The following is a 17,178-nucleotide window of genomic DNA, read 5'->3' on the forward strand; positions in this document are numbered from 1 at the left end:
TTAGCATTTACGATCTTACGACCACAACCATCTAACTACGTCATGCCTTTAACGCTTCTAGATTTCACCTTTGAGATACTACGATACACTACCAGTCATAACATTGAAACTCACCTTCAGCTTGACAATCTCCTTCTCTTATGAACACTCAATGTTGCAGCAACATAGCTCATTGTAACATATCAGGCCATTGGTATACTCCTCACAATCTCACGACACTTGATCATCGTAGAATCGGGATTCAACTTACTTGCGTCTACGACCACTCGACCTCACAATGCTACAAACTCACGATCCTTCGATAACCCTTTTATTTTAGCATCTCAAGCCTGCTCTATTCATCAAACAATCTTATGACCATATTCATATCGCGAGATCGTGACTTCAATCTTTTCGGCTAGGCGACATCGAATGAACATCAGGTATCTCCATCAACCAAAACTCCCTCAAAATCTAACCCTAGTCCCACCATGCGAACTTACGATCTCTCATTTTGTCGCCATGATTAACAATTACGCAACTTCCCTTAGTGACAAAGTGATGACCCTCGATCATTGAAGAATTCGACGGCCTAGAACCTGCAATTACTTATTCTCCAGTTCAGCACTTCAACCAATCAAAGATTGTCCTTGAAATAGCTCACCCCAACACCGGACTGCCACATCACCCACTTTATCCACATGGCAGCTCGTCGCACCTTCTCTCCCTTAACTCAAGGTCTTTCCTTAACCCTTGCGAACATGCAAACCAAAGTATTTTGCCTTATTTCAGCACTAACCCATGGTCATCCTTAACTCATCACGATCATGCAAACCATGACATTTTGCTCCATTGCAACTTAACCATTTAAACTCTACATAAACCCATGCAATCGCACGAATCACTAAATTGCCATCTCGCGGCCTTGACTCAAGTTCCGGCTTTAACCCTTGCGAGTGAGCGATTGAGAAAGAAAGCAACCTTGCAGCTGAAACCATGGTTAACTATTGATCCTTTACAACTGTGCAAACAACTGAAAAATCACAACCTCACAACATAAAATAGGATGCTACATAAAATGCTGCGAAGCCGTGCCAACCGCTTGAAATGACCGTCTCGCACCCTCGTGTCTTACATGAGTGTTAAGTGCTAACAGTTTGTGATTGGGCAATGAAGGGTAATCACACGGTCGCAACTTAAACTGCTCATAAAATATAACATGAAAAGCATAAGCTATTGTTAGACTTAGGGATATAAGAAAAGGTCAAAGTTTTTTACGTATCCCTTAGACTTCGCATGGCAATAAATGAATGGACAATGAGGAAGAGCATGGCTACTGCCCTGGTTTCATGGAATTGGTCAATTCTTGGAAAATAAGGAGGGGGGGATTATCAACACTTCCTACAACCAAGAACATGTGGCAATCATCTACTAGGCCACACATACAACACTCCTAATTACACTGTGACATTTTTCTTCTATATGCAAAGTTAGCACAAGCCCTAGTTTTTTTGCCACGAGTCTAGGTAGTGGGTTTAATTTAACAGCGTTTAACCATCAAAATAAGGTTTTTTGTTTTTCTTAAGCATGCATTTAATCATCACATTTAACCTTGTAATATCTTCTTTCACAATGATCTTAAAATTGGATGCTGTATGACCATCATTTTTAGATTTTTTTAGTTTGTTTGACGACTGCTTGACTATCAAATTTAATGACATTTTTTGTTGACATCAGGAGGGTTTGAATATTTTTAGGCCTCACTATTTTCATTTTCAGATTTGAAGTCCAGCTTTGGAGGGCCATAATAGTGTAAACACTCATCTTTTAGTACATTTTTAAATTTATTTTGGCTAATAGAATCTCTTGAATTTTTCACTAATGGTGTTAATTTTTGGTTTTGGCTTTTTTTTTAGTTATTGTACCTATGGAATCCTTGATTTTGCTACTTCATAGGCTTTTTTCAGGCTCATACAGACACAATTTTAGGTGTTATTTATTTTAAAGTGCACAATTTTTTGTCTACTTTTCAAATTTGCAATCAACTTGTTGCCTTATTTGGGCCAAAAAAATCACTTTCAAATCTAGGTCATTTTGTATCTACTTATGATAATTATAATGCTAGTGTTTCAGTTTGATCCTTAGCAACATTATTATGAGTCTAATTTGGTTTATTGAGGTGGTTGTTATTACCAAAATCTGTAGTCCACTTAGCCCCATTTTTGGCAAGTGACATCTCTACACACTATATATAGTTCTAAAATCATTATTTTGGGTGGCGGGGGTAGGGATTTTTTGATTGAGTTAATTTAGGGGAGGGGAGATGGAAGTGTCTTTGTGGCAGGGTGGGGAGTGGGGAGGTCTTGTATTCTTGTGTCTCTTCTTGCGCTCTTTCACTTTCGTATTATGGGTTCTCCTAAATTTCTAGTTTTAACTCCACACAACTATACCAAATGGAAAGATAACGTATGGAGTAAATTAATGAAAAAAGGTTCAAATCCTTAAGTGGATGGTTAAATTAAAGAACCCACTAATCCTATTGAGATGACAATGCAAAAATTGATTGGATGGTCAAAATTGATAGGGCTTTGGGAATTGTGAGGAATTGTGTTCACAAAGATCTCTTGTCTCACATTAAAAGATTTGACGATGCGAATGAAGCTTGGGATAAACTTGAAGATTTGTATGCTAAAGTGGACAAGCACAAGGAATACTCACTTGAAATGGATCTCTTTAACTTTTATCTTAAGAACTTTGACATGGTCCAAGATTATATCAACAAAGAAAACAAGCTTAGAGCACAAGTTATGGATTCTGGTGTTATCAAGAAGGGCAGATAGTTAATTCATAACATGTTGGACAAGGCTCCTTTAGAATATTCAGCTTTTGTTTCAAGTTATCAAACTCAAAATCTGACTATGGGTGGCTAATTATGAGAATCAAAGGAATTGAGGTGGAAAAGGTTCCAACAAGAAGAAAAAGCATTGGAAGGCCGAATCACAATCAAAGACAACACAATCCTCCTCCTCACAACAAGGCAATTATTCATCTTTTTCCAACAAGAAGGGAAACAATTCTTAAAAAGATTAAGCAATTTGTGCATATTGCAAGAAACCAAATCATGATAAGCATATTTGCCACAAGGAAAGAATTGATGAATTGGAAAATTTACTTAGAAGAACAAAATCAATATACCAAATGCTCCAAGGATTGATCTCCTATGAGTTTTTTGAAGGAACGAATTTTTGACTCAAGTGCCACTCATCATAAGGGTTCTTCAAAGGATTAGTTTTCTTTTTTGCAACCATCTAAGGTATCTCATGTCTTCATAGGAGATGTTATTAAAGTAGAAGTTGAAGGGGAAGGTAAAGTTGAGATGGAAAATGGATCATTCAAGAATGTTTGTTGTGTTTTTTGGGCATGTTGTGTTCCTTTTTTTGCACCAAGGTTTCGGATCACACTCTATAATTCATCATCAGGATGATAGAGCTAAAGGAGGAAAAAAATGATTTCCTAACATAAGCAATATCTCTTTTTACCTAAGTTCCTATCATAAGCAGTATTTCATTTCAATTTATCAAATCACTCACGATGGAGGTGGAAATGAAGTTGAGTTCCTTCCTGATTTAGTTGTGGTAAAAAATCTTAAGGATGATGTTTTGGTTATGGTGAGAAAAGATAATCTTACAACAAGTCTTATACATTCTCCCATTTTATGCCTAAGTCTCCTTCTCAAGCCTTGTTGGCACATTCAAATTCACAAAGTTATGATGGCATGAGCAATTTGGACATCTCAACTATTGCTATCTTGAGCAACTTAACAACAAGAACATGGTCAAATGTCTACTTACAATCAAGTTTTCAGAGGGTGCATCTTCATGTTGTTCATTGGGAAAGCATCCCAAAGAGAAGTTTGAAAAGGGAACATTTTAAGAGTATTGATTTCTCTAGAATTGGTTCATACTCATAATGATGTAGCAGGCCCCTTTCTAGTGGCATCATTTAGCAATGCTTGCTATGGATTCACCTTCATTGATGACAATTCACGCTTTACATGGGTCTACTTTCTTGGTCACCAAATAGAAGTGTTCAACAAGTTTTACGTCTTCAAGGCTCTATTAAGAAGCAATCACAGAAAGCCATCAAGATTCTACAAATAGATAATGGAAGGGAATATGTGAACTCAAGAATTATGGACTTTTGTACACTTGAGGGGATTGATCTTTAGCATTCAGTTACATACACTCCATAGCAAAATGGTGTTGTGAAAAGGAATAAGCGAATGCTTAAGGAAATGGCTAGTTGCATGATTTATGCTAAGTTTCTTGATCTATCTTGTGGAGTTGAAGCCATAAGTTGTGTCAATCACATCCAAAATCAAGTTCCTCATGAAGCCTTGGTCAAAATCACTCCTTTTTGAGGCTTAGTGTAGTAGAAAACTAGTTGTGAAATACTTTAGAATTTTTGGTTGTCTAGCTTGGGCACACATACCTCCATATAACACAAGGCATTGCAACCTCAATGTAGGCTGTGCATATTTGTTGGATATCCTAGAGGCGTTAAGGTATTTAGACTTGTGGATCCAGAGACGTGTGATATTTTCATAGTGAGGAGTGTTTACTTTGAGGAAAGTTCTCCTAGCTTGGTCTCTACTACTCTTTCTTTCTCCATCGTGGAAAGTGATAGTGATTCAAATGATGATACTCCTTTAACCGTGACTCATAGGATTACACCTTCATAGGGTCCAGGTTGGGGATACTCCTTCATCTTCTTCCACTAGATCCTATTGGGCTCAACAAACTCTTAATTTAGCAGGTTCACTTGTGGGAGATGCTTTAGACACTCAAAGGACAAGGTCACAACATTAATCTTTACCACATGCTTACATTTCTATTGTTTCTAATTTACAGTCATTTCAAGAGGCGCCATAAGTTCTTGAGTGAGACCAAGCCATGGAGGAAGAGTATAATCATTTGATGAAGAATCACACATGGGACTTAGTTCCTCTTCCTATTGGCAAAAGGATGGTTTGATAAAAGTGGATCTATCGGACCAAGTTTGCAGTGGATGGAAGTGTGGATAAGGCTAGACATATTGCAAAAGGGGTCTCACAGGTTCTAGGTGTTGACTATACTAAGACCTTTGCACCCATATCTAAGATGAACTCCATTTATTTGACACTTGCTATTGTTGTAGGTCATGGTTGGGTTGCACATTGGATAGATGTGAAGAGTGCATTTCTACATGGAGATTTTCATGAGGAGATTTATATGGAGGATCTACAGAGCTCCATATTCGATACTTCTTTGGTTTGCAAATTTAGTAAGTCTAGCTATGGCCTCAAGTAGGCTCCTAGGGATTGGTATGCCAAGATGGATTCCTTTCTTTTCTTAGCAAGGTTCACCAGGTGTCATTGATATCCAATTGCCTACGTTTTGTGACAAGATGACTCACACTTAATACTTGTCCTTTATGTTGATGACTTGATCATAACAAGGAATACTTAATCCATCAACGACAATGTCAATTCTTCTTTGTAGGAAAAATTTGACATGAGAGACTTGGGCTTATTCTACTATTTTCTTGGTACTAAGATCGCACAATCCTTAGCAGGAATCACACTTTCTTAGCTCAAGTATGCTCTTGACTTTCTTGATTTTGCATGAGAGATTTTAAGATTGCACCTACTCTTTCTATTAGGTGTCAAACTCATGGCCAAGTGTTGCATACCACATTGTATAGACATCTTGGAGGCAACCTCATATACTTGACAGGTACATGCTCTGACATATCTTTTGCAGTTAACATGGTTTCTTGCTTCATGCAAGAGCCACATAAGCTTCATTGGAAGGCAACCAAACACATACTTCACTACATAAAGGGTACACATAATTATGGGATTCACTATGTAAAAAGTAGTGCACACAACTTGGTTGGATATACAAACTAGGAATGGATTGGTGATCTTGATGATCGTATGTCTACTTCAAGTTAGAACTTTGATCTTGGCTCAAGCCCCATTTGTTGGCAGTGTAAGAACCAACATGCTAGTGCTCTCTTTTCGATTGAGGTTGAGTATCAATGGGATATTAAAGGCTATTTACCTACAATATTATCTTGTGTGCTATGATGGGCATAACACAGGGTTGCCACATCTCTAATATGCTCCAATTTTGTGGTTTTCCCTTCCCCAGTATACTCTGGTAAACTTTTCAATTCTGCAAGGGGAATATCATCATGTTGGGCAAGATTCAAGGGGCTGCCTTGGTTAAAAGGCACGAAGGCAATTTGCCTGGCCATCATTGTTGGTAGTACAAGTACCTGCTGAATTGAAATTGTTGCAGCAGCTAAATTTGCACTCGCTGAATGTGTAGTACCTCGTGTTGCTGAAAAGGATGCAGAAAATAAAAATAGGGACCCTGTTTTGCCAGTTGGTGAGCCTATTTCTTTTTCTGTAAGAGAACAAGGGTCTATCTCATATGTCAGGTGGTGTAGATTGAATTCTCTCCAAATGAGTCCTCTGAAGTGTTCTCCCTCTTTGTTTTGGTGGTGACAACTACAAATGCTCAAATGATTTTGAGCTTCTTGTCTCAATTTATCTCATATAGAACTGTTCTTCATAACCATGAGACTGAATCACCAGACGTGCAACAAAACAACCTCTAAAACAGGTCTATTCTATGCTGACAGCATATCAGAATCAGCACAAATATCAATAAAAACTGTTAAAAAAATCTGTTCTAAAGAACTAGTCCCACTGGGCCTGCCAAAATTGTTATCCCTAAAAGTTACAATTTGACTTAGTTCTAAAACTTAGTCACTCCGAGAAACATGGAAACACTCCTGGGTAGAGGGTTTCCCAAAATTGGAGTGAATCTCCAGATTCTAGAACAGTTCCTATATGATACTTCACCTTAAGTTTTAGTAAAAGTTTACCTTTTCAATATTTGAAGTTTATACAAGAAATCCTTCTTACCCTTTTCCAGCCAAGTATTTTACATTCCTGCATCAATAGGTAAAGTATCATATAGAAACTGACCTAGAATCCAAAGATTAACTCCATTTTTGGAAGCCTACTACCCACGAGTGTTTCCATGTTTCTCAGAGTGACTGAGTTTTAGAAGTTAGTTAGGGTGCAACTTTTAGAGATATCAGTTACATTGCTTATTGTTTTCTCTCGAGTTAATTTAGACTATAAGCTTAGTTGAATCAAATAGGTTTTGAATGGATAAAAGAATTATGAATATTGATTCACACGGCCCCAGTATAACTATGTTCTCATCAGTCAATTGCCTAATTGGATTCATATGAATATTAAAGACATTGTTTGTCACAACACAATTATGGAATCAAAAGGACATGCATACTTTCATGGTGCTTTGACAATGGCTTCATTATACCAGGATTTATAATGCATGTGAGTAGGTGAAGTGAAACTTGTTAAGGCTGACAATCTTTCACATAAGAAAAACAAATGAGTTTTGTAGATATTACAGGAATTATCCAGGCACCTATCCATAGATCAACAACAATCTTTTTCGGATTCTCTAAATTAAATTTGTGCATATGAAAATTTATTGTAGGTCTTAGCTGATCTGTCATGATTATATTTGAGAATGTTTTGTAAGAAAAGCTAAACTGCACAAAGGGCTGACATTATAGCTTCTATTTGAAAAAAAAAATTCCAATAGAAAGTTTTACTTGATTCAGGAATATAATAAAAACATTCAATTTCTATGCCTGTATGTCCACACTTAAGTATATATGTAGCACTAAACCAAGAGAAATGTAGTTTCAGAAATGATTTAAGATTATTGCTTGAAATAAAAGATAACAAATCCTCTGAGAATATTCTTTAGGAGCAACATATTATTTTGAGACACTTATTAAACAAACTTATTGAGATATTATACAGAATGGCTATCTAAAACAATCAAATTATTTCCGAGTCCAAATGTTATTATAATTTTATGTATCAAAAGCTTTCAGAAGTCAACCAGATTTGGACACTCACCATAAGCATGCCCAATCTGAGTGGTATTCTTGAATCCATCAGTAATCACTAAACAAAGTATCATCAGGACCCCATTGATTTCAGGAACGTAAATTTGTCCTGGAAACTGTTTTGATGTATGGACCACCTTAACCACAGGGAAACAGCCAAGAGCCACTGATTGCCTGATAATTGCAAATGTTGCAGATATTGTTGCCTGACTTCCAATAACAGCTGTGACAGTTGCAATTGCAAAATCGGCCAATATACAGCATCTGCAGGAGAATTGTCATCAACTTAGCAATAAAAAGTGAATCATGCATGTTTACTGACAAGTTAATTGGTCTTTAGTATGCATGGTGTTAAAAGCTATTTTCAAATTCTCATGCCTGGAATGGACCTATAGAAGGCTTCAGAGACATCATATGGGTGTTTTGTCAGGTATGCTGCTTGCCCAGTGTATGCCAACAGCAGGCATGGAAAGACCACCACAGTAAATGCGATCTGCAAGAGGAGATAACTGGAAGGAATAAACGGTATGCCAAATCTATATCTGATCTTGAAAATGTTCTTGCATAAAGAGAGGTAAGAAAAGAAACAACATAAAGCGATATCATTAGGATTAAGATTTATTTCTACGTATAAATTTGAATCTGACTAATATTTATTATTTATGTAGAAGCCTACCTAGGTAAATTATGAAAAAAACAGACTAAAGTTGTTTCTTCCAGTACAATCACAAAAAATCATCGTCTTGAGATTATTCCCTATCAAATTCTTCAAATTGCCCATGATTCTGAGTGCAGGGAAACAAGATAAAGATAGGTGCCCAATGATTCTTCCAAGTGAAACAGAATAGAGCATGAACCGATCTAGTTGAAAATAGATTGCCCAGAAGAAAAGGAGTTATACAATAAAAGGGGTTTTTTTTGGAACATGAATGTGTGTCAATGTCATCATCTTGCTTCTCAAGAGAGACTAATCAAATAAGTGAGGTAGCAAGCAATCCCTTGCCCATACAACAAATCAGAATCAGAAGATAAAGAAATTAACTTAAGAGTGAAGAAAGAGCACAGGAGGTGAGGGGGGAAGAGAGAAATATCACAGTATCCACTTGAACCTGAAAAGGATAAAGAGAGATTACAAGAAAATACATGATAATATTTATTCATGAGGATGCGTCCAAAAGCCCACAGATTTTTAATGCGTAACATAAACTAAGATGAATACTAAAAGAAAAATATGTTGAAAATACACATCTCACTAATAGAGACAAAACATTGGTTCTTCAGTTATAAATACAAAGAGGATTTGGCTATTCAGAACAAAATGAACAATTTTAAGAAAAAATTCAGAAAAGGAAAAAACCGTTATCAAAGAAATCAGTAAACAGTTGTTTCCATACTTGCACAGACAATGAAGAAAAATGGCCCAGGTCTGCAAACATAGCTTCAGTTCCTGTATTTTGATAGCAAGACTCAGACATGTAAAGATGGAAGAGTATAAGATAAAATTAAAGATTCAAGAATCATAACTGAAGGAAGATTGAACCCTAAAAACTAGTATGTGTAGTTCAATATGAATGCACTCACCTGTAATGCTAAGCATAATACCTCCAAGTGAAACCCATTTATGTTTCTTTCCCCTCTTGAAAAACTCTAGAATGTAATATGGAGAAAAGGCCTTAAGAACTTTTGGATTATATTTGCATATATTGTAAATTCCAATGGTACCAATGGAAAGAAACCAAATCAAAATGACAGGAGCAAAGAGCCATCCAACTCTGTCAATACCACACTTCTGCATGCTGAATAAACCCACTAGGACTACCAGGGCAACTACAACTACTATATCTGCAAACAGTTCCAAATTCATAAGAGATGGCATGACCTTTCTCCATTTATGGCTATTGAGTGTGTAATTTTAAAATCTTCATACTTGCAAAAGTACCATTAGTTATTGAAAAACAAAGTACAAATGAACAGGTCCATAGCTGTGTTCAATCACCAAAACAATTGCAATTGGAAGTTAGAAAAAACAACTTGTAGTGCGTATAGAATTGGAGGCTTACCATTGCTTACCCTGGGATGGTCAACTTTGATGCCACCTACACATGATAGAACTGCCAGAAAGGAAGAAAAATATGAGGCTTCAACATTACAAATTAAATATTTTCAATATGCTTCAAATCAATGCAGTGAATATATTTCTTAAGATAGTTATCAAGCTGGTAGGGTGTGATGAAAGTCTAGAGATGTACTATTTATTTATATGCGTGAAAGGACCTTGTTTCGAGTAACAAATACAAGGGAATTAGTATATGCTCATACATGTAAGTGTTTAGCTACATATTTGTTTCTCAAACAGGGAAGCCAATTCAGCAACTGAGCATTCCTGATTATCAGATTTAAAGTTGCTTGTACATTGAGAAAATTCGAGCATTTGAGATGCAACTGAATCAAAATATTTGACAAATAATGTTCATGGATCATTTTAAATATTGTCACTTGATAAGAAAACTAGATTAAACTCTGAAGATATTGTATCAATTCCAGTCAAATCGTTACCAAACCCCAAGAATAATGGCTCAATATAATGCTTAATAAGTATGGGTGTTTGATATATTGTAGATCAAGGGAAATAGAGGGTTGAAAAAAGAAGACTTAGCCAGAAAGAAATGTCACTTGATAATAGTCATCACTTCTGGGTGCTTCATTGGTGTTACAGGGGCCTCTAAAATTATGCCTGTAGAGTGTAAATTAAAGGATGGGCTAATCAAGAGGGAACTCTACATTGGGTAGAGTTACTATTGCTCAACTTCATGAGTTTGTTTCGTTAAAGCACAAGTGCTTCATATGGCTGAAAAGACCATCAAGCTATTCCTAGAAGTTAAATATTTATGTTTAAGTAGTGTTTGATGGTAACCTCTAAGTATGTACTTCTCATTGTATACCAAAATTAGGGTATACTTCTATAAACCATTATTCCCAAGGAATCCCATTGATTAGGAGGCTTCGAAAGCGACTTATAGCTCTCTATTAATGACATGCATGAGATGAAAAGATATGGGTGGTGGTCCTCAAATGAACCTAAAATAAGAGACCCTTGCAAGGTGCACCATAAAAGGAGAGATTCAAAGGTAACATGCAATATGAGACCAAGTATCGAAGATCTCAAGTGAATGCATTGCAAAATAAACTAGATGAAATGCAAGACTAATCTAAGATGACATGCAAGATTAATCTAGAATGAGAGATGCAAGTACAAGAAAGAAAACTAGGGTAAACAAGATAACAAATCTACTCCATGATAAGCTAAGTTATATGTAGTAAGTGAAAATGCAAGGAAGTAAAAACTAAGCTATATGAGAATACAAGAGGCAAAGTGCTCAAGTGCTCAAGAATCAAAATGACAACAATACATTAGCATGAACTAGATGTATCAAAGAGTGAGGAGAGAGCCTCTTTTTAAAGAGATTTAGATAGTCAAGGTTAAGAGACACAAAGCAATGGTGGAGATTGAGTCTTAGTTAATCCATGCGCTCATGTCTCAAGAGGCAAAAGGAGTGGATGAGATTAAGAGGGGAAATAATGAGTGGTGGAGATAAAGGGGCAAAAGCCTTTTTGAAAAGTCAAGATTCCACTCACCTTGAAAATTGCACTTTTAAGTTGTAGACAATTTCTTTTCCATTTTATTTTTAAATTAGAAAATATTTTTCATGTGCACATAGAGTAAAGGGGATTTTATTTAATTTTAAATGGGGGAATGTTCTTTTAATCAAATAAACTTGGGATAAGGTGGTCAAACTAGAGGTAAAATTGATTAAATGATGATTTGATCAAGGATTATAGGTTGATTAATTATGCAACATTGATTAAGTGCATAATGTGGTCTAGCATATAAATTAAAATACTCACAAAGGGGGTTTATAGTTTACTAGACCAAAAATTAGGCTATGTTCACTGGATTTTTCAGGACAAGGACGATATGAAGGCAGGACGGGTTTCTAGGACAGTGAAATATTTTGCCGATTTTTTGGGATGAGGAGAACGGAAAATGGGTAGAACTATATACATATAAGAAAATATAAAATACATAGGGAAATTTGCATATATACATTACATTCATACAAAGACATGGATAAACTATGCCATTTAAACATCATAGAACATTCCCATACAACGTTTTAGTAATCAAACTCAATTCTCAATATGCTATAATGCATTCATAATTTGGAATTATTGTCAATGTGTATGTAATATTTAAATAATAACATAAACATTTGAAATATACCCAAGAACATAATTTAGAATTCATTTTCAATAGCAACAAGAACAATAACCCACCTTCCAAATTGAAACACGCTACTATCATTTAATTCTGAAACTACACTTTTAATTCACTGTAAGTGGACTAATATTTATACAAAAAGGTCCTCTATACAGTCTTAATCATGATATAGGTTTGTCATAGTAAGACGATATCTTAATGTAACTTCCAATAGTCACCATATCTTCCACAAAGAACCTAGATCAACCCAAGACCAACCAAGCACTAGTGTACTGCTAGAAAATGACATAAGGATGCATGTTGTAGGTCTATAATGTGCTTTTCAGACTTTCCCAACACCTTTCAAACAATCTATTATATAATTCTAAGTGTGTAGCACGATTGTAACAGCAATATTAATTCCATGATTCTTATTGTGATGTTGCCAAATACTAATTAGAGGGCCCTAAATAGCAAGAATCAACTACCAATAATAAAGATGTTAGGGTGAACTTGGAAGGAGGGCCCCACTTTAAAATTAATAAAGAAAATGTCTTATAAATGAAAAATATTTTATAAGCATTGATTTTCTCTATTAAATTGTGGACACCCATCAGCCTCGAGGACTTCCAAGGTGTCCCCAACCATCCTCGAAACATATAGATGACCCCAAAAGAATTTCCTGAAGTCCCCAAGTTTTTGGAACGTTTCTTGGGAATTTTTAGAAAAGGGGGATAGGGTGGGGACGTCCCCTAGTCGATCCAAGTCCCCAAAATGTTTCTCATATGGGGATGAGGGTTTTTAGGCTAGGGACACATCCTTGCGTAACACAAAAATTGGGTGATTAAATTCATCACCTAACTTGGCCTCTATCATTAGAAGGGAATCATTAAGAGCGTTGCTCACATATGTAAAAGCCAAAAAAATGTCAAACAGGTGGAAAAGGACAATACAAAAAGAGGAGGATGTAGCTAATTAAGAAGAAGATAGTGAGTGTCAAGAACTTGACTAGGTCGACCTACAATAGAGACAAGTGGCTCAATGACGTAGATGCTCCTACAAACCCGCTGGACATTTCTTCTATGAGACCCACTCATACACTACCTATACTTGTAGCATATTCACCAATGGTACTCCAATAAATGGAGTGTCAACCATTCCAAGAAAATATTACGCCCCCACTAAACCAATAGACTACAAGCCAAGAAAGCCATATTGTCACCTGAGAAATTCTTTTTTGATGTGATTTCCTTGGTAAGATCTTCCAAACCCTATAGGTACTCAGGAAGAATTTACGCATAGTTTGAGTTTAATAGCTCAAGCCTTGCTCAATGTAGCCTACATGTTTTGTAATGTACATTTTTCACATCTTTTGATGATCTTAGAGGAGGAAGTCCATCTTAAGAAGTTTGTAGAAAAAGAATTCCACTTAAAGTTGCTAACATGTGTTGTGAACCATGGTATGCTAGAAATGAATATACAAAAGATTAAAAACTAGTAGTTTCTAATCAAAAGTCTTCCTAATGTTTCAGATTCAATCACCCAAACCATTGAGCTCCATTTTAGGTAACAATGTCTCATGTTGGAAACCACCTTGCATGAGCAATATGGAGCATTTGAAGAAGCAACAAAAGTTTTCATTGTTTATGAGATAAACCAAAAAAATACTCAATTTCAAGAAAAATTGGCTTAGGCAAAATCAATTTCCTAGGATCTAAGTTGTTGAGGATGTTGCATCTGAGTGATAAGTGGCTCAATTAAAAACTAGGGTGCCTCAGATTGTGATGGAGAGGAAGCATGTTTAGGGAAGAAGTCCAAATAAAACAAATCATTGCAAGATATCACCTGAAGCAACATGTAGAAGAGGTCTATAAACTCTAGGTTGCATTCAAATAGTTAAGATTTGTTGTGAGGTTTCAATATTATTGCCCCATTTCAAACGAGGACCCCCTTTTTTCACTTTAGTAGTAGGTTAGTAGTGTTAGGGAGTCTAGATAGAACCAATTTTCAAATCTTAAGCCTTAGGGTGATGTATAGGAGGTTGAGTTGTCTCAATAGGGTATGAAACATAGTTACACTATCCTGGGGGATAGGGAAATGGGGGGACAAGTTTCTGGGATAGGGAGATAGAGGGGCCTTAATTTGGGGATGTCGGGGGGATAGCAGCAGGGGGCCACGGGGATTGTATATACTATATATATGATACTTATGAAAAGATGTACTACAATATAAGATATAAAGATGTAAAAGAGTAAATACTTGAACATTGCATTGAATTGGAACATCGAACATTGAACATAAATAGTCATGAAAAAATGGTAAGTGTGTAACAAGGAGACATTTTGTCCATCTTTTTGCATCTTTGAGACTTCTGGTTTTGGGGACAATGAATCCCCATTAAACAGTGGTTTTAATTATACATAAAGGTGGGGAGCTATAAATAGATATATCATATGAGTAATCAACCCAATGGTTGTGGCCTAACCAACAATTATTGGTCCTTCAAATAGCACTTGCAAAGTCAGGGAATTTAGACTGACCCGTATGTCATCCACCACTTCTTATTGGTGTAAATGGACACTACCTTTGAAATGAAGTGCCAATTGTTATATTCTTGTGCAAACCTTGCAAAAGATTTTTTATTCTTATTTTTTATTACAAGTATTTGTGTTGAAATATAGACTTTTAGTAGTTTAGTGAAATTGGTTAGCAATAATAGGTTTGCAAGTTTTCATTTTATCATGTTTATGGAGACAACTAACATATCGTAGAAACATCTCACATATTTACTATAGACTTTGTAAAGAAATTCAACTTCACAATTCAAAAAATTCCACTTGACAAACAGTGGATGTCAAGTGATAGGCAGTGGGTGCCAAGTGAGCTCGACACGTTAAGGACTCGAGTGAAGTGCTCAGCAGCAGTGGGTGTCGATTTGAGGCTTTACTCGGTAGCAGTGCATGACGAGTTGCTCGAAAACAATGGGAGTTGAGTGACTTGGTCACCACAGGAAGGTGGAGCTCGACAGACTCAACACACGACCAACACTATGACTGAGTGAACTCAGTTGACGAAGGCACCGAGTGAGCTCAGTGTACTTGGCAAGGAAACTCAGTTAGAAAACTGAATGAACTTGGTAGGCACAACATGACTTACACTGACCGAGCTGTCTGAAGGAAAGCTCAATTAAAGAGAGAACCAAGCAAGTTAACTGCAGACTTGCAGTTTGATCTTTTCCACCATTAAAACACAAAAATAATGACAGAGAGCTTGCAACTCTAAACTTCTCAAATACACAATGTAACATGCATAATAAATAGACAGGAGACAACAAAGAGCCAAAACAACTGGATCAACTAATATGCCTACTTGCTTGCTTTCTATTCATAAACCGATTTAACTAAATACAAATTTGGGAGCATAAGGCTTCAACCAGAGACAATAGTTCAACCTATAACTTCTACTTGAAATATAAACTTGCAACACTACAGGGCTGCATACAATAATGATTGGAGCAATCACTGGTTCATAGGACAAACAACAATGAACTTATAAAGAACAAACTAATCATGTGTTGCTGCAACTTTAATCCTCTGGTGTTCCTTCTTCTCTTTGAATTCTGCTCTGATTATTCTTTTTTCCCCTGCTCTGGTCTGCTGATCTTCTCTCTGCATTTCGAATGAATGAGGCTTCTTTCCTTTTGTCTTGCATCAAAAACTTTCCCTCTCTTTTTGGATTTCAAACTCACCTACCAACTTAATTGTCATTGCAAGGTAGATGGGCGTGTGGCTCCAGAGACAACCAACCATTTTTTCTGACTTTATTAATAGTAAATACACTCACTTTTCTTTTTCTCCCTTTATTAACTCTATGGAAATCCAAAATTATTTATGATGATTTGCTATAGTCTTGAGTGTTGTCTGTATACGATAAGATAGCAAAAGGCTATTTAAGAGTTAAGTCAAGAAATCACATGACACTATATTGTTCAATTTAGAAATTCCTAAAGTCGGGATCCATTTTTAAATCATGCATGTAGAATATGAACACACAATCCAATCTATAACAGCAAAGATGATAAACAAGCAAAATAAACAAACCTCCACCAATGAAGAAATAGAGTATGCTCTATTTTTTTTAGAGCAGAATCAAACAACCTTTTTATTACAGATTATACTATTCCAAAAAAAACATTACACTCAATACCATTGCTGGTATATTTATTTAGAAAAAAAACTAATTAAAACTACTACCTAATCTCAAGTTCTATATGGCATCTTCAGCATGATCGCATGCATTATTAAACATCAAATTTAGGAATTTGTATGACTACTAAAAAGACTACCGATAACCATGCAATCTAACAACTATGCATGAAAGTTCTAATTTTAATTGTTGTGAACAGTGGTGGAACTGGAATTTTCTATTTCCGAGCAGCAGCAATCTTGGCGTTAATCTTCATACTCCCCCTTGATGCTGAGAGGGCCAACAATCTGATCTCTGAGTGTCAAAAACTGATCTTTTGCAACTGCCTTTGTGAAGATGTCTGTGATTTGCTCCTTTGTGTTGATGTACTTCAACTCAACCGCTTTATTTTGTACCAAATATCTGATGAAATGTTGTTTCAAATCAAAGTGTTTGGTCCTGCTGTGATGAACTGGATTCTTGGCCAATTTAATGGCACTTATGTTGTCACAAAAAATCACAGTAGGCTGACCCTGTATCTCTCCAATTTCTTCAAGAAGCTTTCTAAGCCATAAAGCTTGTGTGCCAGCTGAAGTGACCACAACATATTCCGCTTCTGTAGAAGAGAGAGCAACCATACTTTTCTTCTTTGAACTCCATGTAATTAAACCAGAACCCAAAGAAAAACAATTACCAGATGTAGATTTTCAGTCATCCAAACAACCTCCCCAATCTGAATCACTAAAGCCAAC

At 36.1% G+C, this 17,178-nt stretch overlaps 1 pseudogene across 1 annotated transcript in view; it reads right to left on the reverse strand.

Annotated features, from left to right (window-relative positions):
- LOC149559120 (putative potassium transporter 12) overlaps window positions 1-17,178 on the reverse strand; it is a 92,381-nt pseudogene that overhangs the window by 36,442 nt on the left and 38,761 nt on the right. The window contains exons 3-7 of the transcript XR_016364768.1: window positions 10,044-10,094; window positions 9,565-9,825; window positions 9,378-9,430; window positions 8,362-8,476; window positions 7,994-8,247 (exon numbers count right to left, since the gene is read on the reverse strand). The product of XR_016364768.1 is annotated as a putative potassium transporter 12 (transcript). The remainder of the gene's footprint in view (window positions 1-7,993; window positions 8,248-8,361; window positions 8,477-9,377; window positions 9,431-9,564; window positions 9,826-10,043; window positions 10,095-17,178) is intronic.

This window comes from Cupressus sempervirens, chromosome 5, assembly GCF_028749045.1.
Source record: "Cupressus sempervirens isolate cs-2001-9-10 chromosome 5, ASM2874904v1, whole genome shotgun sequence".
NCBI classification, from domain to species: domain Eukaryota; kingdom Viridiplantae; phylum Streptophyta; class Pinopsida; order Cupressales; family Cupressaceae; genus Cupressus; species Cupressus sempervirens.